The 24,544-nt window shown below is 44.4% G+C and overlaps 1 protein-coding gene across 2 annotated transcripts in view; it reads right to left on the reverse strand.

Annotated features, from left to right (window-relative positions):
* Positions 1 to 24,544, reverse strand: part of SLC4A8 (solute carrier family 4, sodium bicarbonate cotransporter, member 8) — a 128,651-nt gene that overhangs the window by 103,653 nt on the left and 454 nt on the right. Inside the window, exons 2-3 of one of the 2 annotated variants that reach the window (XM_011930639.1) lie at positions 13,740 to 13,772; positions 13,556 to 13,687 (exon numbers count right to left, since the gene is read on the reverse strand). The exons of the other annotated variant lie outside the window; for it this stretch is intronic. The gene's annotated coding sequence lies outside the window, so the exon portion shown is untranslated. The remainder of the gene's footprint in view (positions 1 to 13,555; positions 13,688 to 13,739; positions 13,773 to 24,544) is intronic. 2 annotated transcript variants of the gene reach the window in all.

A 24,544-nucleotide genomic window follows, 5' to 3' on the forward strand; every position in this document is an offset into this window, starting at 1 on the left:
AAAAAAAAAAAAAAAGACCTCCATCAAACAGGCAAATTCCCCAGGCCAGTGGGTACTACTTAGGACAGCACTAGTCCTAAGCTGGCGAAATGCTGAAGGTACAGATTATTCCCAGGATAAGAGTCATGGCTAAAACAAGGTAACTCAGAAAGTTTGAAAGATAAAAGAATGAGCAAAGGTATACCAAGTAAATTTTTAAAAAGGACGAGAGTAGAGCTCGTGCCCTTACCTTCTGGTAATATTGATTTCAAGGCGAAAATTATTAAACTAGACTAATATAGGCACTGTATATTTTTATATTTAATTTTATTTTAGATTTGGGGGTACAGTTGCATTTCTTATGCAGGTATATTGTGTAATGCTGGGGACTGGGCCTCTAGTATGCCCATTACCCAACTGGTGAACACTGTACCTGAAAGGTAAATTTTCAATGCTCACCTCCCTTCTTCCCTCTCCCCTTTTGGAGTCCACAGTGTCTGTTATTTCCATATTTGTGTCCAAGATAGAAAATTTATAACAATAAAGGTTTACATTACAATGAAGATATAACACATATCTGAGTAAACAAATAACATAGCAACAAAGATATAAAACAAAGTTTACTGGACATACAAGGAAGAATCAACACACATTATACTAAGAAGAGCTTATTTTACCTCTGTCAGCCTGTGACAGAGCAAGACAAAAAATAAGTAAAGCTCACAATGGGAAAACCTAGAGGAAATGGATAAATTCCTGAACACCTACAACCTACCAAGATTGAACCAGGAAGACACAGAACACCTGAACAGAGCAGTAACAAATACCAAGATTGAATCAGTAATAAAATGTCTCCCAACAAGGAAAAGCCCAGAACTGGATGGCTTTCCCGCTGAATGCTATCAAACACTTAAGAAGAACTAACATCAATTATTCTCAAACTATTCCAAAAAATCGAAGAGCGGGGAATTCTCTGTAACTCATTCTATGAGGCCAGCATTACTGTGATATCAAAATTAGGTTGGTGCAAAAGTAATTGTGGTTTTTGCCTGTTTGTTCCCCCCGCAATGGTAAAAACCACAATTACTTTTGCACCAACCTAATAGACAAGGATACAACAATAACAAAAAAGAAAACTACAGGCCAATATTTCTGATGAACATACGGGCAAAAAACCCTCAACAAAATCAAACCAAGTCCAACAACACATCAAAAAGATACTGCATCATGATCAAGTGGGATTTATCCCAGGGATGCAAGAATGGCTGAACATATGCAAATCAATATACATCACATTAACAGAATGAAGGACCAAAAACCATATGATTATTTCCGTAGATGCTAAAATAGCATTTGGTAAAATCCAACCACCTTTCATGATAAAAGCTCTCAACATATTAGGCATAAAAGGAACATACCTCCATACAATAAAGGCCCACATATAATAAATCCACAGCTAATATACTGAATGAGGAAAAGCTGAAAGTCTTTTCTCTAAGAACTAGAATAAGACAAAGATGTCCACTTTCACCACTCTTTTTTGAGGTAGGCGCTCACTCTGTCACCCAGGTGAGAGTACAGTGGCGCAATCACAACTCATTGCAACCTCAACCTCCCAGACTCAAGTGATTTTCCCACCTCGTTTTATGATTTTTTGTAGAGATGAGATCTCACTATGTTGCCCAGGCTGGTCTCAAACTCCTGGGCTCAAGTGATCCTCCTGCCTAGGCTTCCCAAAATGCCAGGATTACATGTGTAAGCCATTACATCCGGCCCACTCTTATTCAACATCATACTGTAAGTCCTAGCCAGATCACCCAGGCAAGAAAAACAAATAAAAGGCATTCAGATTGGCCAGGCACGGTGGCTCACACCTGTAATCCCAGCACTTTGGGAGGCCGAGGCAGGCGGATCACGAGGTCAGGAGATCAAGATCATCCTGACTAACACAGTGAAACCCCATCTCTACTAAAAATACAAAAAATTAGCCAGGCATGGTGGCGGGCACCTGTAGTCCCAGCTACTCAGGAGACTGAGGCAGGAGAATGGCATGAACCCAGGAGGCGGAGTTTGCAGTGAGCTGGCATCGCACCACTGCACTCCAGCCTGGGCGACAGAGTGAGACTCCATCTCAAAAAAAAAGGCATTCAGATTAAAGAGGATGTCAGACTTTCCCTCCTTGCAGATGACATGAACTTATATGTAGAAAAACCTAAGGACTCTACCAGAAAACTCTTAGAACTGACCAACAAAGTCAGTAAAATTGCAGTATACAAGGTAAACATTAAAAAATCAACAATTTTTCTATATGCCAATAATGAACTAGCTGAAAAATAAGCAAAGAAAGCAATCCCACTTACAATAGCTAAAAAAAAAAAAAAAAAAAACCCCAGATCCAGGAATAAATTTAACCAAGGAGGTGAGAGATCTCTGCAAGAAAACTACAAAACACTGATGAAAGAAATTGAAGAGGGCACAAACAAACAGAAAGACATCCCCTGCTCATGGATGGGGAGAATTAATATTGTTAAAATGACCATACTACCCAAAACAATCTACAGATTCAATGCAGTCCCTACAAAAATACCAAAGACATTCATCACAGAAATAGAAAAAATCATCCTAAAATTTGTCTGGAACCAAAGAAGATCCCAAATAGCCAAAGCAATCCTGAGCAAAAAGAACAAAGTTGGAGGCATCACACTACGTGACTTCAAAATATACCACAGAGCTAGAATAAGCAAAACCAGCATGGTATTGGTATAAAAACAGACACACAGACCAACGAAACAGAATAGAGAACCCAGAAATAAATCCACATATTTGCAGCCAACTGATTGATTTTCAACAAAGGCATGAAGGGCATGCACTGGGGAAAGGACACCCTCTTCAATAAATGATGCTGGGAAAACTGGCTATCCATATGCAGAGGAATGAAACTGGACCCTATCTTTTACCATATACAAAAATTAACATGAATTAAAGTCTTAACTGTAAGACCAGGAACTATAAATACTACTACTAGAAGAAAACATACAGGAAATGCTTTGGGACATGGATCTAGGCAAAGTATTTCGTGGCTAAGACTTCAAAAGCATAGGCAACAAAAACAAAAATAGACAAATAGGACTACATTAAAGTATAAAGCTCTTTCACGGCAAGGGAAACGATCAACAGAGTAAAGACACAACCTGTAGAATGAGAGAAATTATTTGCAAACTATTCATCCAACAAGAAACTAATACCCAGAATATGTAAAGAACTCAACAGCAAGATATAAAACAATCCCATGAAAAAATGAACAAAAGATCTGAGTAAACATTTCTCAAAAGAAGACACACAAATGGCGAACAGGTATATGAAAACAATGCTCAGCATCACTAACTGTTAGGGAAATGCAGATAAAAACCACAATGACATATCATCTCACCCCAGCCAGGATGGCTATTAGTAAAAAGACAGAAAAACACAAATGCTGGTGAGGATGCAGGGAAAAGGGAACTCTTATAAACTGATAGTAACAATGTGTATTAGTACAGACATTATGGAAAACAATATGGAGGTTTCTAAAAAAACTAAAAATAGAACTACCATGTGATCCAGTAATCTGATCACTGGGTATTTATCCAAAGGAAAGGAAATGAGTGTATCAAAGGGATACTTGTATCTCCATGCACTATTCACAATAGCCAAGATATGGAATCTGCCTAAGTGTCCATCAATGGATGAATGAATAAGAAAAATGTGGTATTTACACACAATTGAATGCTATTAAGCATTAAAAAAGAATGAATTTCTATTGTCGCAGCAACATGGATGGAACTGGATGTCATTATATTAAGTGAAATAAGCCAGGTACAGAAAGACGAATATCACATGTTCTCACTCATATGAGAGCTTAAAAAAGTTCATCTTATAGAAATAGAGAGAAGTATGATAGTTACCAGAGGCTAGGATGAGCAGGGGCAGATGGGGAATGAACATAGGTTGGTTAATGGATAAAAGCCTACAGTTAGATAGAAGAAATAAGTTCTAGTGTCCAATAGCACAGTAGGGTGACTACAGTTAACAACAATTTATTGTATATTGCAAAATAGCTAGAAGAGAAGATTTGAGATATTCCCAAGACAAAGAAATAATAAATGTTCAAGGTAATGGATATCCTAAATACTCTGATTTGATCAATACATGCTGTATGCATGTATCAAAATATCACATGTACCCCATAAATATATACAATTATTATGCATCAACTAAAACATTTTTAAAAATAAAGATGTACATCCAAGTAATGTAATTCATATGATCTAATTGATATATATTAAATTCTATATTTTGGAAACAAAGAATACATATTTTCAGTGGTTCATGGAGTATTCATCACAATTGATTATTAGGCCAAAAAACAAAGACCCTCAATAATTTTGATAGAGTGAAAGGCATCCTGTTGTCAAGAGATAATAAAACTTAAAATCAGTAACAATTTTTCTTTTTTTGAGACAGGACCTCACCCTGTCACCCAGGCTGGAGTACAGTGGCACCATCACAGCTCACTGCAGCCTGGAAGTCCTGGGCTTAAGCAATCCTCCCACCTCAGCCTCCCGAGTAGCTGGGATCACAGGCACATGCCACCACGCCCGGCTAATTTTTGTATTTTTTGTGGAGAAGGGGTTTCAACCTCCTGGGCTCAAGCTTTGGCCTCCTAAAGCGCCGAGATTACAGGAATGAGCCACCTTGCCCAGACAACAATTTTTTTTAACTCTACTAATAGAACTTCTTAAACGCTTAAGCAGCTCTTTCAACTGAAACTGCAGAAGACTAGAACCAAACATATTTTATAGCTTTAGATAATTACATACCTAAATATGAAAATGAAAATAAATGAACTAAGCATCCAACTCAAAAAGTTAGAAAAAGAACCACAAAATAACTTAAAAACGACTTTTTTTTTTTTTGTGGCAGGTCTCGCTCTCATCATCCAGGCTGGAGTACAATGGCATAACCACAGCTCACTGTAGCCTCAACTTCCTGGGCTGAGGTGATCCTCCTACCTCAGCCTCCTGAGTAGCTGGGACTACAGGAGCACACCACCACACCTAGCTAATTTTTTGTATTTTTAGTAGATACAGGGTTTTGCTATGTTGCCCAGGCTGGTCTTGAATTCTGGGGCTCAAATAATCCACCTACCTCAGCCTCCCAAAGTGCTGGGATTACAGGTGTGAGCCACTGCACCCAGCCTAAAGAAAGACTTTTTAAAGATAAATGTAGAAATTACTGAATTAGAAAATTGAAAAGCAATAGAGCATCAGAAAAGATTAAAGCATCAGCTAACCAAATCATTGCATAGGGGAGGAACAGGGAAGGAGAAAAAACGTAAATGCAAATAATAATAAATGAGAATAAATAACCTCCACTGATAAAAAAAAAAATTGCTCAACTCTGTATAAGCAACTGAAATCTCAATTAAACAGGTAATTCTGTATTGAAAAAAAAAAATAGATTGTTGGGCCAGGAGCAGTGGCTCACACTTGTATTCCCAGCACTTTCGGAGGCTGAGATGGGATAATGGCTTGAGCCCAGGAGTTTGAGGTTACAGTGAGTTATGATCCTGCCATTGCATTCCAGCCTGGGCAACAAAGTGAGAGCCTATCTCAAAAAAAAAAAAAGAAAGAAAGAAAGAAAAGAAAACAGAAAAAAGAAAGATTGTTTGAAGAGATAGGAAATCCAAACCATGGAGTGTGGGAAGGGGGACAAGAAAGTTTTTAAGAAATCCCCTCTAACTAAAAAATGATTGGCCAGGCATGGTGACTCACACCTGTAATCCCAACAGTTTGGGAGGCTGAGGCAGGTGGATCACCTGAGGTCAGGAGTTTGAGACCAGCCTGGCCAACATGGTGAAACCTTGTCCCTACTAAAAATGCAGAAAAATTAGCTGGGCCTGGTGGCACATACCTGTAATCCTAGCTATTTGGGAGGCTGAGACAGGAGAATTACTTGAACCTGGGAGGCAGAGATTGCAGTAAGTGGAGATTGCACCACTTTACTCCAGCCTGGGCAACAAGAGTGAAAATTCTGTCTCAAAAAAAAAAAAAAAAAAGATTAATTTCAAGACCAGATGCATTCAGGATGACTCTAACCAGAAGAATCAAAGCCAGCGTCATACTTAATGGGAAAGTAGAGATATATTCCTGGTGAAGTAAAAAACTAGCTAAAGATGATGAAGAACACTACTGTTACCTGGTGGGTGGGGAAGGATTGAATAGGTCAATGTGTAACCGAGTATCTCAGCTTCAAGATGCATTTTAAAACTTTTTTTCTCTAAACTCAAAATATAGCCTTGAAATGTACTTTAAAACTCTTTGTTTTCCTCCCTTTCCCACCAGGCACTCCCATGCATTGTGCTTACTTATCTAATTATGTGCTTGCTTAGAAATTCCATGAACCAATTCTGAAATAAACCAGGCATAGAGACCCAGCTGCAGAATCCTCCTGCAGGAAAGTTACAAATGATGACGCCATCACCATCAGGCCAAAGTCAAACTGATGCCAACCAGGCCTCGGGAGGGGCGATTATCAAGATAGCCATGGAACGAGACACACAGAACCCGCACCCAACATTTCCACATGTTTCCCATACCACATTTTCCTTCTTAAATCCCCTTACTCAGCCCAAAAAGTTGAAATGGTTTTTTGGAAGCATGAGCCTAGCCATTTCCTCAACTGCTGGTACTTCACCACACCTCACCTCTTGAGTATTTGTCGTCTCAGGCAGTGACCAGCCAGACTTACATTTGGTTACAAATGGAACTTGACAACAGAAAAAAATAAAATGTGTAAAAATCAGAGGCGCAGTGGTGCACACCTATAGTCCCAGCTACTAGGAAGCCTGAGGTAGGAGGATCCCTTGAGTCCAGGAGTTCAAGGCTGCAGTGTAGTACAATTGCATCTATGAACAGCCACTGTGCTCCTGCCTGGGAAACACAGCAAGACCCCATCTCTTTAAAAATATCAAAAAGAAAGAGATTAAATTATATTATTGTAAACCTAGAAAACCTAAGAGAATCAACTGAAAATGATTTCAAATAGTAAGAAAATTCAGAGAAGTGAGTGACTAGGCAAAAGAATATTATGCAAAAATCAATAGCTTTCCTATAACACAAAACACAACTGATTAGATAACAAGATGAGAGAAAAGATTCCTGTTGGCCGGGCGCGGTGGCTCAAGCCTGTCATTCCAGCACTTTGGGAGGCCGAGAAGGGTGGATCACGAGGTCAGGAGATCGAGACCATCCTGGCTAACACGGTGAAACCCCGTCTCTACTAAAAAACACAAAAAACTAGCCAGGCGAGATGGCGGGCGCCTGTAGTCCCAGCTACTCGGGAGGCTGAGGCAGGAGAATGGCGTGAACCCGGGAGGCGGAGCTTGCAGTGAGCTGAGATCGGGCCACTGCACTCCAGCCTGGGGGACAGAGCGAGACTCCGCCTCAAAAAAAAAAAAAAAAAAAGATTCCTGTTATATTAGCAAGCAAAGAGAGAAAAGATCTAGCAAACAGTAAATAGTGTGCAAGAACTACAAGAAAAAAATCATTAAAATACTACTGAGTGGCACAAAAGAGTCTTGAATAGATTTAATAACTGTATATCTGGTAGGAAAAACTCAGTTTTATTAAAGATGTTAGCCAGGTGTAGTGGTGTGCACCTGTAGTCCCAACTACTCGGTAGGCTGAGACGGGAGGATTGCTTGAGCCTGGGAGGGCAAAGCTGCAGTCAGTCATGATTGTGCCACTGCACTCAGCCTGGGCCACAGAGTGAGATCCTGTCTCAAAAAAAAAAAAAAAGAGTATACATGTATATTACTTCTCCTTTCACTCATCTATAAATTTCAGGACATCACAATAAAATTATGAACAGGGTTTTTTTTAATTAATGGGCAAGCAAAAATATCCAGAATAACTCTGACAACCAAAAACAAGACTGGGTAGCTAGTCAGATGCGTTTCTCACTCCTCTGTTCTAAAAGGAAAATGTTCTGGAGTGAGCATCACACTGGCAGTTTCCTTTTCTTGAGGAACAGGTGGGAAGGGGCCCAGCAACAGCTCCCTTGACAGGGACTCCATTCCACCCTTCCCTCCAGATGCAACATCACTGCTATGTGGCTCCAGCAGAGCCCCAGCTCCCTTCAGCCATACTCCTGGGCAGCCTTGGGCCGTCAAGCAGAGAGAGGCAAACATCATGCTCCTGCGCCATCGCCCCTGAGCAGCACCTCCAAACACTGGGAGCACTGGTCTTTGCCATCTCAAAGCTCCACCACCACATCTCTCAGAAAACCCAGTATAGGCTGGCCGCAGTGGCTCACGCCTATAATCCCAGCAGTTTGGGAAACCGAGGTGGGCAGATCACCTAAGGTCTGGAGTTCGAGACCAGCCTGGCCAACATGACAAAACCTCATGTCTACTAAAGAAAAACACAAAAACTTAGCTGGGTGTGGTGGCACGCGCCTGTAATCCTAGCTACTCAGGAGGCTGAGACATAAGAGTCGCTTGAACCCAGGGGACAGAGGTTGCAGTGAGCCAAGATCGGGCCACTGCACTCCAGCCTGGATGACAGTGAGACTCTGCCTCAAAAACAAACAAAAACCCATTATAGGTTGAATTGTGTCCCCAGAAAAAGATATGGTGACGTTCTAACCCCAGCCCCCAATACCTGAGAATGTAACCTTATTTGGAAATAAGGTCCTTGCAGGTGTAATCAGTTAAGATGAGGCATACTGGAGTAGGGTGGGCTCCTAATCCAATACGACTGGTGTCCTTATAAGGAGCCAGGCATGTGAAGACACAGTGTGACAGGGAAAACACCATATGAGGATGGAGAATTGGAATGCTGCCTGCACAGGCCAAGGAACACAAAAAATTGCCAGCCAGCCACGAGGGGCTAGGCAGAGGGAAGGAAGGGTTACCATACAGACTTCAGAGGGAGCATGGCCTTGCAGATTTCTTCAGCACTGTGAGACAGTAAACATGTTTGGAGCCACCCAGTTTGTGGTACTTTGTTATAGCAGCCCTAGGGAACGAATACAGATGCCTATGGTCAGAATCTGTGCGCCTCCCACACCAGGGCAGGCAGCTGAGCACCCAGTGGAAGTGGCCTGGTGGAAAAACCAAGAGTTTATGGAGGCAATTTTGAGCAATTCAGTTAGGGGCATACTTCCTGGAGAGCAGGGAGCCTATGCTTTAGAGACACACCCCGCTGTGGTTTGAATGTGTCTCTCCAAAATTATATTGAAATCTATGTTGAAGCCAGGCATGGTGGCTCACACCTCTGATTCCAACTCTTTGGGAGGCCAAGGTGGGCAGATCACTTGAGCTGCGGAGTTTCAGACCAGCCTTGGCAACATAGAGGGGTCCCATTTCTACCAAAAAAAAAATTTTTTTTTTAATTAGCCAGGTATGGTGATGCTCGCCTGTAGTGCCAGCTACTTGGGAGGCTGAGGCAGGAGGATTGCTTGAGCCTAAGAGTTCCAGGCTACAGTGAGCTATGATTGTGCCACTGAACTCCAGCCTGGGCAACAGAGCAAAACCTCATCTCTAAAAAACGAAAAAGCAAGCAAGCAATTTATGTTGAAATTTAATCTGTAATGCAACAGTATTAGTGGTAGGCCTTTAGAAGATGATTAGGCCATGAAGGCTCCTCCCGTCAGTCAAGTTGCCCTTCCGCCTCCCTCCATGCCAGGACACAGCAACAAGGCACCATCTTGGAAGAGGAGAGCAGCCCTCACCAGACACCAAACCTGCCAGCACCCTGATCTTGGACTTAGCCTCCAGACTGAGAAATAGATTTCTGTTGTTTACCAATTACCCTGTCTCAGGTATTTTGTTACAGCAGCCCAAATGGAGTAAGACACACTCCCAGGAATAAAATATCACTCTAGTATCCACTTCCTTTCACAGGCCTCAAACGTTGCCCAGCTTTTGCAGGGAGGACTGCCTGGCCTAGCCTGGCTCCTCCTCATTAGCTGCAGTCCCCTGCTGCAATGAGCGCTACCAGCCAGAGCCAAGTTCCCCTCAACACTAGTAACCCCAAGGATCTAGGGGAGAGGGTGAAACCTCAGAGGGCCACAGACCTGATATCACTGCATGTGGGGCCTGGAGCACTAAATTATGAGGAATAACAGGGGCATGTTATTTGCTCCCCAAATTGTGGGGGCCACCAATGTCACACAAATGCCCTTTACTCTATTTGCGTCTCTCCCACTTACCTACCTGGCAAACTTCTACTCATTCATCACCAACCAGGTCATGTCACCTCTTCTAAATCCTTCTGAAGCAGCAAGTGAATTTAGCCACTTCCCTCTTCATGCCACCACTGGGCCTCCTACATACACCCCTCTGTTACACATTCATATCACATTCTAGAGTGACTGTGCTGGAGACTGGAAGCTCCTTACAGATAGGGACCAGGTCTTTCTTGTCTTTCTCCCTAGTACCTAACACTCTACCCCACACCAATAATGCTTTATGGCTTCCACAGTGCTTTCAAATGCATTAACCTTTCCAACTGTGAATAGACTTAGAATGTTATTTATACCAGGCCAAAATCTCTCCCTTGGGATAATTTTATTTGCAGTTGGTGATCTCTCTCACTAGACAAAGAGTTCCTGAGAGTGAAAGACTAGCTCTTTGCCCTCCTCTGGTCCTAACCCCACTTACACAGAAGTAAATGCAACTACAGCTGCTGCCACAGCTGCCTCTGCCCCTGTGGCTACCACCACACTTGCTACTGTTGGGATACTCTCAAGGAAATGCCCTGATAACCCCATTACATCACCTCTCTGGTGTGTTTGTCCTGTGTATCTCCAGGGAACCAGACAGTCCAATTTCTTTAATGCCACATGATCTGCTGCACTCACACCCTATTTTATGGCCTTAATTTAATTTATTATAGGCATCATTACATGGCTCTGTTTTTCTGAAAAACAAGTCACCTCTTATGTGCGGTATTTGATGATCATCACTCTCCTAGTTGACAAAGGCTGGAACTTTTTACATCTCTTTTCTAGTAATAGATAATATTTCTTCCTGGAATGAATTGAAAACCTTAATAATGTTTATAACCTTTGACCTGGTAAATTTCATCCTAGAAGTTTATCCTAAGAAAACGGCCATGGGGTCCTGCAGGCATGGTGGCTCATGCTTATAATCCCAGCACTTTGGAAGGCCCAGGTGGGAGGATTGCTTGAGGCCAGGAGTTTGAGACCAGTCTGGGAAACATAGCAAGACCCTGTCTCTACAAAGAAAAGAAAAAGAAAGAAAATGGCCATTGATGAACATAAACGAGGTTTACAGCAGCGTTATTTATATATAATGGGGGAGACCCCCACTGGGGAATTTGGGTGCAACTTCTTCAAAGCAAACATGAGGGACATGATTAGGCACAGAACATCAACAGGCTTAAGCCTAATGGTGTAATGAAGCAGAGAAATGGTGACCTCCCCAGTGCTCAGAGGGAATGAGGTACAGTATGTCCTGAAGCGCTTGGAATAGGCCAGACACTAACCAGCCTCTTGCCTCTCAATTCTTGGGATCACCTTCTCTACCAAGGGGAAACCTTCCAATTTCCTGGTTTTCCAAGATCTTCAAGATCTGCCTGGAAACTGCATGGTTCAAGGGCCTCTCATAGGATAAAGCCTAAAAGGATGGGTGGTCCCTCCCTTCCAATCCCATGTGTTCCCACCTCCCCACTGCGAGTCACCACCCAACTCCCTTCCTCTGCTCCCTGGAGAGTCAGAAGCATCATTTCCTAAGCTTTTCTTGGGAGTTTCTCTCTGCTTCTTCTCTGCCAGACCTGGGTTTTTTATGAACAGACAGCCCTTTTACCTCAAGCGCTTTCACCCTCTTATAGCAGTAACTTAATCCAGTGTATCATATTACTTATTAATCAGATTCTTTTGGTTGAAAGTGACAAAAACACACTTAAACAAATTTCAACCAAAACAAGAAAAAAATATGGAAAGGAAAAAAGAGAGAAAAGGGAAGGAAAGAAAGCAGGGAAGGAGGGAGAAAGCAAAGAAAGTGGAAGAAGGGAGAAGTCTAGGGATAAATGACTCAGGTACAGCAGGATCCAGAAGTCCAAAAGATATCACTGGAGTCCTCTCATTCTTTATCTTTCTCTGCTTTCTCAGCGTTGGCTTCACAGTCAAGTTGACTCTCCTGCCTCATGTAATCACAAAGAGGATCACGAGCCACCCTAAACATACAGACTTCCCATCCAATGATCCCATCAGTGGTCATGTGGGGGTGGGGGAGAGAAGATGGGGAGAGGAGTTCATCTTTTTTGCTTGCTCTAGGAAATGTCTCAGAGAAGGCTCTGAGTGGCCTGGCTTGGGTAACATGCCTAACCCTAAACCAATCACTGTGGCTACAAGATTACAGATTCACCTGGCTGGTGCGGGAGAAGGAGGTCCTCATCTGAATTTCATGGACTAAGAATCAAAGGTAGTTCCCTAAATGATGCTAAAGGAAAAAACAGGTTCTTTGTACTCAACTGCCCTGTCCCAATCTCTGCCTTTCCTTGTACATAGTCAAGCTCCCCAGCCTCTCTTGCATTTGGTCAGGAGTCAACTTCCACAGATTGACAATTTTATGCTCAACAGGCAGCCCAGGGTTCCAAATCCATCCAACCCCTTCATGTCGCTCCCAATGTCCTATTTGCGTATGCTCTTGTGTTGCAGCAACAGCGGCTGCACGGTAAGAGTCCTGTGATTTGCTCACAAGTCTGACCTCACCCTGAGTGAAGCCTACTTCCCTTGCCTACTCTAAGGCAGAGATCACCGTGCCAGGCCCCAAGCAGAAATGGGAACTCCAGGTCCCTGCAGCCACTGCCACCACCTGTGGTTGTGCAACTTGTGTGCCTTGTACACACTTAGCTTGCCAAGCAAGCATCCTAATGTATAGCTTTGCATCTGCCCAACAGAAAGGATGCCTTTTAGTTATGTACACAAGGCTCCCCGTGGGCTAGCAACCACCCTGCCTATGGCAAAGGTACAGATAAGGAATGATTGCCCCAAGGCTGACGTGGGAAGAATCTCAAGGCTTAGACTTTAGACTTGGGTGACATGGCTTGATTAACATAATTAATGCTGGGTGTTAAATAAAACAGGTGTTCTTATTCCTTCTGGGTGCCATGTGGCTGGGGTATAAAGGCAGTGAACCTGCAGTTGTGTGCTCCTCCAGTCTGGCAAACATCTTTCTCCCCCCACTGAATGGTAACATCGCCAGACTCTGAGGGGTGCTTCTCTGGGAGTTGACATAAGAGGCCATGGGAAGCAGCAGCCACCCACCCAAATGTACCCTTGTTTCATTTCTATCCTGTGCACTGCTTTCAGCTGCTTTGGAAGTAAACCTAAAATGAAAGAACTTTGAGCAGGATCCAAGTGGCCATTCTTGCCCACCCTCAAACCCAGGCCAAATTTCATGATTCAGCCAACCTCATCAACAGGCTGTCCTGGCTCCTGCCAAAACTCAGGAAATGAGTAAGTAACGCTTTCTGGTGGAGTAACAGGCACATATCAAGAAACTCACGTGTTGGTTCCACGGATCCTTCTGTTCAGGCTTGAGTGGCCACAATTTAGTAGAGTTCAGGTATCCTGGGTCTCCCTGCAGGTAGTGAGGAGTGCCTCTGTGGTTGTTGCTGTTGTTCTTGTTGAACACAGAGCATGTATTATGTTTCAAGCACTGTTTTGAGCAGTTTACATCTATTACCTAACCTAAATTTCGCAACAGACTCTATATAATTGTCCTTTAAAAAAAATGAAAACAGGCTAAACAACTTACCCGTAACTACACAACTGCCAGCTAACTGGGGGACTTCATGCAGGGATTCTCAGAGTCTCTCCTTTCACTGGGCGGGGGGGATTCTGTCAGGGACCCCTAGTACCATATTGAGATGTGCCTCTCCCATAGCATCTGGGCGTATGGGATGATGCTGTAACGAACAGAATAAGTGACAAGCACCCCTAGAAGACACCCGTCTTTGCCCATCACTGGCAAGGAGAGTGGAATCACCATATTGCACTTAGATTAATTGCAAAGGGATCAATAAATGCCTAGGAGTCAACTACTCTGAACTTTAGCTTTCATTTTTTATTTTTTGAGACAGAGTTTCACTCTTCTACCCCAGGTTGGAGTGCAACGGCGTGGTCTCCGCTCACTGCAACCTCCACTTCCCAGGTTCAAAAGATTCTCCTGCCTCAGTCTCCCAAGTAGCTGGGATTACAGGTGCACACCACCATGCCCAGGTAATTTTTGTATTTTTAGTAGGAATGGGGTTTCACCATGTTGGCCAGGCTGGTCTCAAACGCCCGACCTCAGGTGATCCACGTGCCTCAGCCTCCCAAAGTGTTGGGATTACAGGCATGAGCTGCTGTGCCAAGCCTCACTTTAGCCTTGAAATTTAGCACCTGTGGGTTCATCAGGGTAGCAAATGCCAGGACAGGATAACACATTACAGAGCCCATCGGGGTTTTGAAAGTCCTGTCTCAAGCTCAGCACAGCAGGGCTTCTTCTCCCTCTTTTCTTGAGGCATCCTAGCTTTGCACCCCTTAAATCACTCAATGGTGTTGCAAACCTGGACTGGTTTCCTTTCAACAGTAGCTGAATCCCGGGATATTCCAAGTCTTGATGTTCTGTGAGTGAAGCCAATATCTTTTCAAAGTCTGAGCTCACCCCCTGTTGTAACAACATATGCCCGTCACATCTTACTCTAGTCTTGCAGAACACACGTGTATCAAGGCATCAATCACTTCAGGTCTGCTTCTCCTGGTGGTTAAGATATGAAGGGGCCTGGCACCGTAGCTCATGCCTGTAATTCCAGCACTCTGGGAGGCTGAGGGAGGAGGATCACTTAAGCTCAGACATTTGAGACCAGTCTGGGCAACAAAAGGACATCCCATCTCTACAAAAAACAAAATAGAAAAATTAGCTGGGTGTGCTTGCACATGCCTGTAGTCCCAGCTACTCAGGGGGCTGAGGTGGGACGATTGCTTGAGCCTGGGGAGGTTGAGGCTGCAGTGAGGAGTTGATATGGGAGGAGGGCAGGGAAGTGCTGGGAAGGGAAGGGCGTGGTCCCTGGCTGGGGCTCCACCCCCAGGGCTGTGCCCATGGACCTAGGTGAGGACAGGCGTTTCTGTTTTCATGCCCAGATGTTGCATTTCCGAAGACCACTGTGGTCCACCACAGCCCTATCCTGTGCCTATAAAAACCCCGAGACCCTAGCGGGCAGAGACACAAGCGGCTGGACGTCGAGAGGACCAGATCAGCGGAGGAACAGAACGCACAGGCAGCTGGACATCGAGAGGAATACACCCGTGGAAGAGCATACTGACACGCACTGGCAGACGCCGGCAGGCCGGCAGGCCACGGGCCCAGGGAAAGACATAGAGTTTGCCTGGGGCAGTCAGAGGAGAGCCCAGCTGCTGAGTGGCCCAACTCAGGGGAAAACCACCTCTCCACTCCATCTCCCTTGTGGCTCCCCTATCTACTGAGAGCTACTTGAACTCAATAAAACCTTGCACTCATTCTCCAAGCCCACATATGATCTGATTTTTCTGCTACACCAAGGCAAGAACCCGGGATCCAGAAAACCCTCTGTCCTCGCAATAAGGCAGAGGGTCTAATCCAGTTGGTTAGCACAGCTGCCTTTAGACAGCAAAACTAAAAGAGCACACAGTAGCACAGGCCCACTGGGGCTTCAGGAGCTGTAAACACTAACTGGCGACAGAGCAACACTCGTCTCAAACACACAACAACAAAAAACATGTTGGCACTGTCCAAAGGTAGATGCTGCCGTGGGATCGGAACCCCACAACCTGCCCATCTGTATGTTCCATAGAGATTTCAGCAGCCGGGCGCTAAAGAAGTGAGCCGCTCCCTTTGTTGCACTCCCGGTGAGGAGGACGAGGGAACCTTTCCCGTTTCACTGTGACAGCGCCACTGCACTCCAGCCTGGGCAACAGAGTGAGACCCTGTCTCAAAATAAAAATAAAAAATACAAAGAATTATATATATGTATATAAGGGAGTTAATTCACACTCCTCTCAAGTACTGCTGGAAAAAAGTTATGTCATATAAACAAACTAGACAATCTATACCCCTAGTCATCTTTTCCATTGAATGGTTAAAGGGTTCACCGACCCCTAAGGTGTCCTAGGGTATCCCATCAAACTGATGTAACTCCATGGGCAACTTTGAGTGTGTTTTGTATTTTTTGTCTTTTCCTCACTAATCTTTTTTTTTTTTTTTTCTTAGTACCACTCCTCCCCAGACAACAGCATCAAATACCACCAACTCCCCGCCTGGCAGTGGGTCCCAACTCTGAGAAAACCTATACACATTACAATTGTACGTGACTATCTTGCCCACTACCACAGTGGGGGATTTAAAGGTCTTCACTGATAGTAGCTCTTCAAAGAGTTTCTGTAAATTCCTGATTTCAAACAATAAAATCTATTTTAATCTGCCCTCAGCAAACATAACTCACATTCCATTCATGGAGAAAGAAAAGGTTATTCTACTTTAGGGCTTCCTTTGCAGTCTTTCCTCCTGATCTCTAGGTGGTTAGAAATCCTTGAGATCAAAGGCCTCGGGATTTATCTGCAGGTCCAGGTGGAACAAACCCTGGAGTGGGCCAGGGGGCAGTGATTGGCTCTGCGTGGCCTCTGCCCACTCCACCCACCACACCCAGGAGGAGGGACCACTTTGTACCTCCATGCTACCTTTGGACAGTGCCAACATGGGTTTTTTTTTTTTTTTTTTTTTTGAGATGGAGTGTTACACTGTCACCAGACTGGAGTGCAGCGGCACAATCTCAGCTCACTGCAACCTCCACCTCCTGGGTTCAAGCAATTCCCCTGCCTCAGCCTCCCAAGTAGCTGGGATTATAGACATGTGCCACCACGCCCAGCTAATTTTTTGTATTTTAGTAGAGACAGGTTTTCATCTGCCAATGAGTTATTCTATCACCTCTCCTTTACTTACAATCCAAAGCAATATTAATATCAGATATTAATATTAATAAATTTCATTTATTAATATTTGACATATTTATTCATATTTATTAATATTAAATTAGGATTTAATTTAATGAAATTTGTGATTTTTTTTTAATGTCTAAGAAAACAGAAACTTCGGCCAGATGCAGTAGTTCACACCTGTAATCCCAACGCTTTGGGAGGCCGAGGTGGGTGGATCACCTGAGGTCAGGAGTTCAAAACCAGCCTGACCAACATGGTGAAATCCTATCTCTACAAAAATACAAAAATTAGTCGGGTGTGGTTGCGCACGCCTGTAATCCCAGCTACTCCAGAGGCTGAGACAGCAGAATCGCTTGAACCCGGGAGGCAGAGGTTGCAGTGAGCCGAGATCAGGCCAAGACAGAGTGAGACTCCATCTCAAAACAAACAAACAAAAAAAGCCGGGCGCGGTGGCTCAAGCCTGTAATCCCAGCACTTTGGGAGGCCAAGACGGGCGGATCACGAGGTCAGGAGATCGAGACCATCCTGGCTCACACGGTGAAACCCCGTCTCTACTAAAAAATACCAAAAATCTAGCCGGGCGAGGCGGCGGGCGCCTGTAGTCCCAGCTACTCGGGAGGCTGAGGCAGGAGAATGGCGTAAACCCGGGGGGCGGAGCTTGCAGTGAGCTGAGATCCGGCCACTGCACTCCAGCCTGGGCGACAGAGCGAGACTCCGTCTCAAAACAAACAAACAAACAAACAAAGTGGGAAAGAAAACAGAAACTTCTCTGTTTTTAGGGGAAGATAACAGGTTTTGCTTTTAGCTGGAGGACTGTTTGCTCTGCGGAGTTAGTTTATAGACCCTTTTATTACTTCTCTTTGGGTGAAATAACTGTCAGATTGAAATCCAATTAACTGTTTCAGAAGGTTAAATGTGCATATGTTTCTTTTTTTAAAGAGAGATATTAAATAAGAAATCACAGTTTTGAACAGAAAAAGTTCTCACAGCAAAATTTTATAAGCATTTGGATGTTTTATTCATTGCAATTATGAAATTTCTCTATTGTGAAAGGCACAGACAGATCTTGCACACTTGATTGCTTTTAAGGAGATGATCTTGTGTGATTTAAGTAGAAAGTCTATAGTTACAGTTTGACAATCCCGTATGTCTCCCAAGAGAGGAAAATGTATTAATTGTATGATATTAGGAGGCTTCGGTTATACAAAAGACTGACCAAGAGTCTCCTAAAATAGATAATATAAAATGCCAAGGAATCATTTTAACAAGAGCTGTAAAGATTAGGAAGAGAGAGCACTAGAAAACTTTTCTGAGGATCATAAACTAGAGACTTGAATAAATGGAGAGACAGACTTGCAGAAAGTACTGGCTAAGTGCTCAGACTGCAGTTACAGGGACCTGCTGTGCTTATAAACTTCTCACTTGTAAAAATAAGGATACTTGGGCTGAACACAGTTGCTCACAGCTTTAATCCTAGCACTTTGGGAGGCCGAGGTGAGTGGATCACTTGAGCTCAGGAGTTTGAGACCTCCTGGGCTCAATAGATCCTCTCACCTCAGCCTCCTCCTGAGTAGCTGGGACTATAGGCACACACCACCATGCTTGGCTCATTTTTGTATTTTTTATAGGGACAGGGGTCACACTATGTTGCCTAGGCTGGTCTTGAACTCCTGGACACAAGCAATCTTCACGTCTTAGCCTCCCAAAGTGCTAGGATTACAGGCATGATCCAACACTGCTAAGTTATAACACCATTAATTTAAGATACATACCAATTTCAGAAATGTTAAAGATTTTTTAAAATGCATCTTAGAATTGATGAAATACATATGTACATATAAATCATATATGCATAGAAAAAGAGCAGACTATATCATACCAAAATAGCAACATTGGTTATCTCTAGGTAACATAATTATGGATAACTTGTCTTCTTTTTTGTGATTTTCTGTGCATCTGAAATTTTGCACATTGAAAATGTGATATTTGGATCATTAGAAAAAATAATATATTCCCCATCCCACCTGACTCTTTCAACCCTTCTCCCTGTCTCTTATTCTCCTCTCTATTCTCTTTGGGTTCTTTGTCCAGGTCCCAATCCAATGCCATGCTGAGCCAAATTGGAGCTTGAGGCAAAGGGAAAAATATAAGCTCCTGGCTTTAAGGCAAGGAAACTAATTAGTCATGTTTTCAAAACTAACTGTTTTGCTTATTTCATTTTGAATTGTGAGATTGCCACGTTTGACCATTTCCCTCGACCAAGTGATGATCTTAAATAAATTATAATTAACTAAGGCTGAAGTAAAATCATAATAAATTCCATTTTGGAATAAATAAAATATTTAAAGTAATGCTGTGAGTTTTAATACACCTATGTTTCAAGTTTTCAATGTTTTTTCAACTAATTTAATGCTCTAGGAAAAAATAACCATTTAAAAAATACAGAAAAATATGTATGAGGGTAGATATTTTTCTTTTTTCCTTAGGCTTCAATATGGCTTAGGAGGAAACTATTCTTTTTTTCTTTTTTCTTTTTTTTTTAATAAATATGGGATCTCACTGTGTTGCCCAGGCTGGTCACAAACTCCTGTGGTCAAGTGATCCTCTTGTCTCAGCCTCCCAAAGTGCTGGGATTACAGACATGAGCCACCATGCCCAGATGATTCTTTATTTTAAATTTTTTGATACTTTGTCTATCACTGATTTTTTGCATTAATTTTGATGTTTCTTAAGATATTGCATTAAAGTATTATTTATCTTGGTTACTGAGTTTTTTGCTGTCCCCTTAAATTTTGCACTCAAGAGAAGTGTCCTCGCTTGCCTTACCCTAGTCCTAGTCCTAGCTCGGCCCCTTCATAGTCCTTTTTACATCAGGCTCCCCTGACAAACTATGGGTGTCTGGATGAGAAAGATGTGATTTACTATCCTTGTATCTCCACACCTGACCTAGCATAGAGGCTAACACATGGAGCACTTTAACAGCATTTTATTGAAGGGAGGAATGGAGGAAGGAAAGAAGGAAAACAACTAATGATAATGGCTAACATCCAAATTTCAACTGACTGCTTATTGTGTACCAGACGCTGGGTTAAGCACTTTGCTTATTTAATCTAACAACCCAATCATAAAAATCACATATCCATTTTACAGATGCGGAAACTGAGGCACACAGAAATGGGTGAATTGTAGCGCATGAGTGATTATGGCAGAACTAGGAGAGCTCTGCTTGGGTTCCCTAAAACGTTTGTTGCTTTGACTGTTTTTCTCCTGAGCATGGGAATGAGATGAGGAGTAAGTGTGAATATGGAGGAAAGAAGTAGAGCAGCAGATGTAATTTAGAAGACCAAACTCTCACACGGTCACATGTTATCTCACCTGAACTTCATTAACAACCCTAAGTCTCTCATTCACTGCACTTTACAGATAAGAAACACAGAGGTAGGGAGGGAGTGGGAGACTCCCTTGTTTCCCTCAGGGTAGGGGAGAGTGAAATGAGAGGTAATGATAGGAGACGGGGAGTTTGACCAGCTGGCTTCCCTTCTAACTTCCTTGGCAAGTTCACGGCATCCCCTGCACACTACCGTAGCTAAGTGGAGCCAGCACCTCCCACTGAAAGGCAGGTCTCCCTCACTCAGCCCCACCCAGAGGTGGGTATCCCCTCACCAGGGACCCTGTGGAAGGAACAGACTAGATAAGGGCCAGGGCTGGTGTCAACAGCCTCGCAGAGCTGCCTTGTCACGCTTCCACTGTTCTGCTCCCCTCCAGGTTTCCTGCCTTACAGGGCGAACCCCCTTGACGCAGGCTCATGTGAAAAGTGAAACTCAGAACACCCAAAACCCGCATCTAAAACAACCAAGAAATAAATATAAGATTGTGAGAAAAAAAAGAAATTCACAGGACTTCCTGAGAAGGGGTCATCCCGGGTCTTTGCAGCTAAGAGAATCCAGACATGGCCTGCAGATGCGCTTACGGGAACTTTCAGTCATGAATATGTATGGGGCCTTGGACCCAAGGTTTCTGGAGATAGAGACAATGTCTACAGAGGTCGGAAATGGAGCTTTCACTGTATACATTTTCATAGTGCCTGACTTCTTACCATGTGCATATATAACTTTTTCATTTTTATTTTCCATTTCATTTATATATAACTTTTTCATTTACAGAAACCCATTTTTTATTGTTGTTGTTGTTGTTTTCCAGAGACAGGGTCTTGCTCTGTTGCCCAGACTGGAATGTAGCGTTGCAATCATAGCTCACCGCAGCCTCTAACTCGTAGGCTCAAGCAATCCTCCCACCTCAGCCTCCAAAGTAACTGGGACCACAAGCACATGCCAACACACCGGGTTAATTTTTTTATTTTCGTTTTTTCATAATCATATATGTTTTTTAAACTTTTAGGTTCAGGAGTACATGTCCAGGTTTGTTACATGGGTAAATTGCATGTTACAAGGGTTTGGTGTACAGATTATTTTGTCATCCAGGTAATAAACATAGTACCCAATAGGTAGTTTTTTGATCCTCTCCTTCTTCCCACCCTCCACCCTCAAGTGGGCCCCCATGTCTGTTGTATTTTTATTTTTTGTAGACAGGGTCTCGCTGTGTCAGGCTGAACTCAAACTCATGGCTTCAAGCGATCTCCCACCTCAGCCTCCCAAAGCGCTGGGATTACAGGTGTGAGCCACCACCCCCAGCCTAAAAAAACATTTTTCGAAAGTTGCCTGCACCAGCAGAGACAGAGGTTGCAGTCACTATTCTGTGGCAGCTCATCTGCAAACCTTCCTGGCATGGTGGAGAGGAAGCCTGCACCGTCCTTCCTGTTAGGAGAGAACAGCTCAGTGCATGACACATTAGGGGTGGGTCACACATCCTGCGAACTACATGCACCTCCAAATTAGGCAGCTAATTATTCTGAGGATTCCAAGTCACGTTTAAAATCAATGTCAGCTGAAGTAAAATCAGATGAGTAATGCAAACACACAATCTGGAATGCAAAACACACAACGCAGACTGCTGCTACTTCTTGGGAAGCTGGGCCCAGGCCTCTCAGGAGCTCCAGGCTGGGGGTAATGGTCATGACCCTGTCCTGGGAAGGAATAGGGACCATTCACCTCCGGTTAGGTTGGGTCCTGACTAAGGTGCCGGACTCAGGTCAGGATCACACAACCCCTGAGGGTCAGAGGGCAGAGGTGGAGGAAGGACAGAGCAAAGACGGTAGGTCGGACCCGTACAGGGAGTGTTCAGACCCAAGGAGAGAGACATGAGGGGCAGCATCCCACAGTCTTCCACAGGAAGTGCCCTCATTCTGAGAAAGACAGCTGTCAAGTAAAGCACATGACAAGAATAGAAGTAGCTGGGGCAGTGAGTTGGAATCAGAGTCCAGAGGGTGGACAGAGGGGCTAAGGGATGCTCAAGGAAGCTCTGTAGAAAGTCTCTCTGGAGCTTAAAGCCCACAGCCTGGAATGTGAAAGGAAGGGAGTTGGTGGAAGGCTGCTTAGAGTTAGGGGAGTTGGGCACCATGCCAAGAGTGAGCGGATGCCCCGCTTTCTACTCCTGGAAGAATGTCCATCCTTCACGTCACTCTGATCACATGTAGCTGGGCAAGTTCTTCTTCTCCACACTCTCCTGGCCTTCTTTCCTGACTCCATCAAAGAACACCTCACCTTCTGAATAGCTCAACCCTACCTTGGAGTCTCAGGTTAGAAAAAAGATTACTTTCTTCATTCACCTGTTAACACCCAGATGGCTTCCCTGCCTTTCCCAGTGCTTGTCAGAACTGTCTTCTTGCTAGGATCTACTAACTCATGCTCCTGCTCCCAGGTCTTAGGGTCTTAGAGATACAAATTCACGGCTGGAGTTGGTGGCTCATGCCTCCAATCCCAGCACTTTGCAAGGCTGAGGCAATAGGATGGCGTGGCCCAGGAGTTTGAAACCAGCCTGGGCAACATGGCGAAACTCCCTCTCTACAAAAAAATACAAAAGTTAGCCAGGCATGGTGGCATGCATCTGTGGAGGCTGAAGCAGGAGAACAGCTTGAGTCTGGGAGGTCAAGCCTGCAGTGAGCCATGATAGCTCCACCGCACTCCAGCCTGGGCAGTAGAGCAAGAAAAGAAAAGAAAGAGAAGAGAAGAAGAGAAAGAGAGAAACAGAGAAAAAGAAGGAAATAAAGAGAAAGAAGGAGAGAGGGAGAGGGAGAGAGAGAGAGAGAGAAAGAAAGGAGAGACAGGGAGAGTAAGAAAGAAAAGGTAAAAGAAAAGAAAAAAAGAAAAAAAAAAGGAGGGAGGCTGGGCAGCAGACCCTGAGGAAGAAAGAAAAGAGAAAGAAAGAGACAAATTTATTTAAATATCAAAACAAAAGAGAAACTGAACTACTGGTAGACAATTTCCACCATAGAAAGTTTTCAAATTATTGGCTATTTGGAGTCATGCGCCCTCCTTAGCTGTTGCTAAGGCCCCAAAAGATTGCAGCACACGAGGCAGCACCGAAGAGGACCAGTGAGCAGCACGGGCCCTGGCAGGGTAATTCCGAACACCGGTTTAGGAGGCGGGTTTACCAGGATTCTCATTCCAGCCCTGTCACTAATTGTTCAGGGTTCTCATCGAGCATGCACAGGAATCACCCGGAGGGCTTTTAAAACACAAATCGCCAGGCTCAAGCCGAGTTTTGGAATATTTAGGTCTGCGGTTGGGCCCATTTCTTTTTTTCTTTTTTTTTCTTTTTGAGACGGAATCTCGCTCTGTCTCCAGGCTGGAGTGCAGTGGTGTGATCTCGGCTCACTGCAACCTCCCCCTCCCGGGTTCAAGCGATTCTCCCGCCTCAGCCTCCCGAGTAGCTGGGATTGCAGACGCCCACCACCACGCCCGGTTAATTTTTTATATTTTTAGTAGAGACGGGGTTTCACCATGTTGGCCAGGCTGGTCTCGAACTCCCAACCTTGTAATCCGCCCTCCTCGGCCTCCCAGAGTGCTGGGATTGCAGGCATGAGCCACCGCGCCTGGCCAAAAGTTCTAAGAAGTTGTCAGGTGATTCTGACTGGCGCTGCTGGTGGGCGGGGTCCCACTTTGAGAAACACCCTCTGCTGTGTGAGCAGCTGCCTCCCCGGTACATTCGGAATAATCATAGTAGTTATTAAAGTTTGCTGGGGCTGCGATTCACCTGATGCCTGGCACTTGGAGCCCTTGGCACAGTTCATGGCACACGGAACAGGAGCTCTTGTTGGATGGAGCGCAAATGAGAAGCAAGCCTGGGGCAGGACCCCGGGGCCCATGGCCGCCCAGCTGCGTTTTCCCCTCCTGGGCAGGCCTCCGGGCTCCGAGCGCTCCGGGCGGGCGCGCAGCACATTCCGGTTCCATGCACGCGCCGCCCGCGGCTCTGCTAATGCCTGTCGTCTTTGGGGTGACTTGGACCCTCCAATCTTTTTCCGTGCTGAAAGCCTGGCCGCAGTGACCGCACCCCCGGGGCGGGCTGAGACGCAGAGAAGCCGGGGCGCTTCTCTGCCCGTCCGCCGGGAGTTCCCGGGCCCGCAGCACGCTGGGGACACGGC

The sequence above is a fragment of the Colobus angolensis genome, unplaced genomic scaffold (assembly GCF_000951035.1).
Source record: "Colobus angolensis palliatus isolate OR3802 unplaced genomic scaffold, Cang.pa_1.0 Scaffold87, whole genome shotgun sequence".
NCBI classification, from domain to species: domain Eukaryota; kingdom Metazoa; phylum Chordata; class Mammalia; order Primates; family Cercopithecidae; genus Colobus; species Colobus angolensis.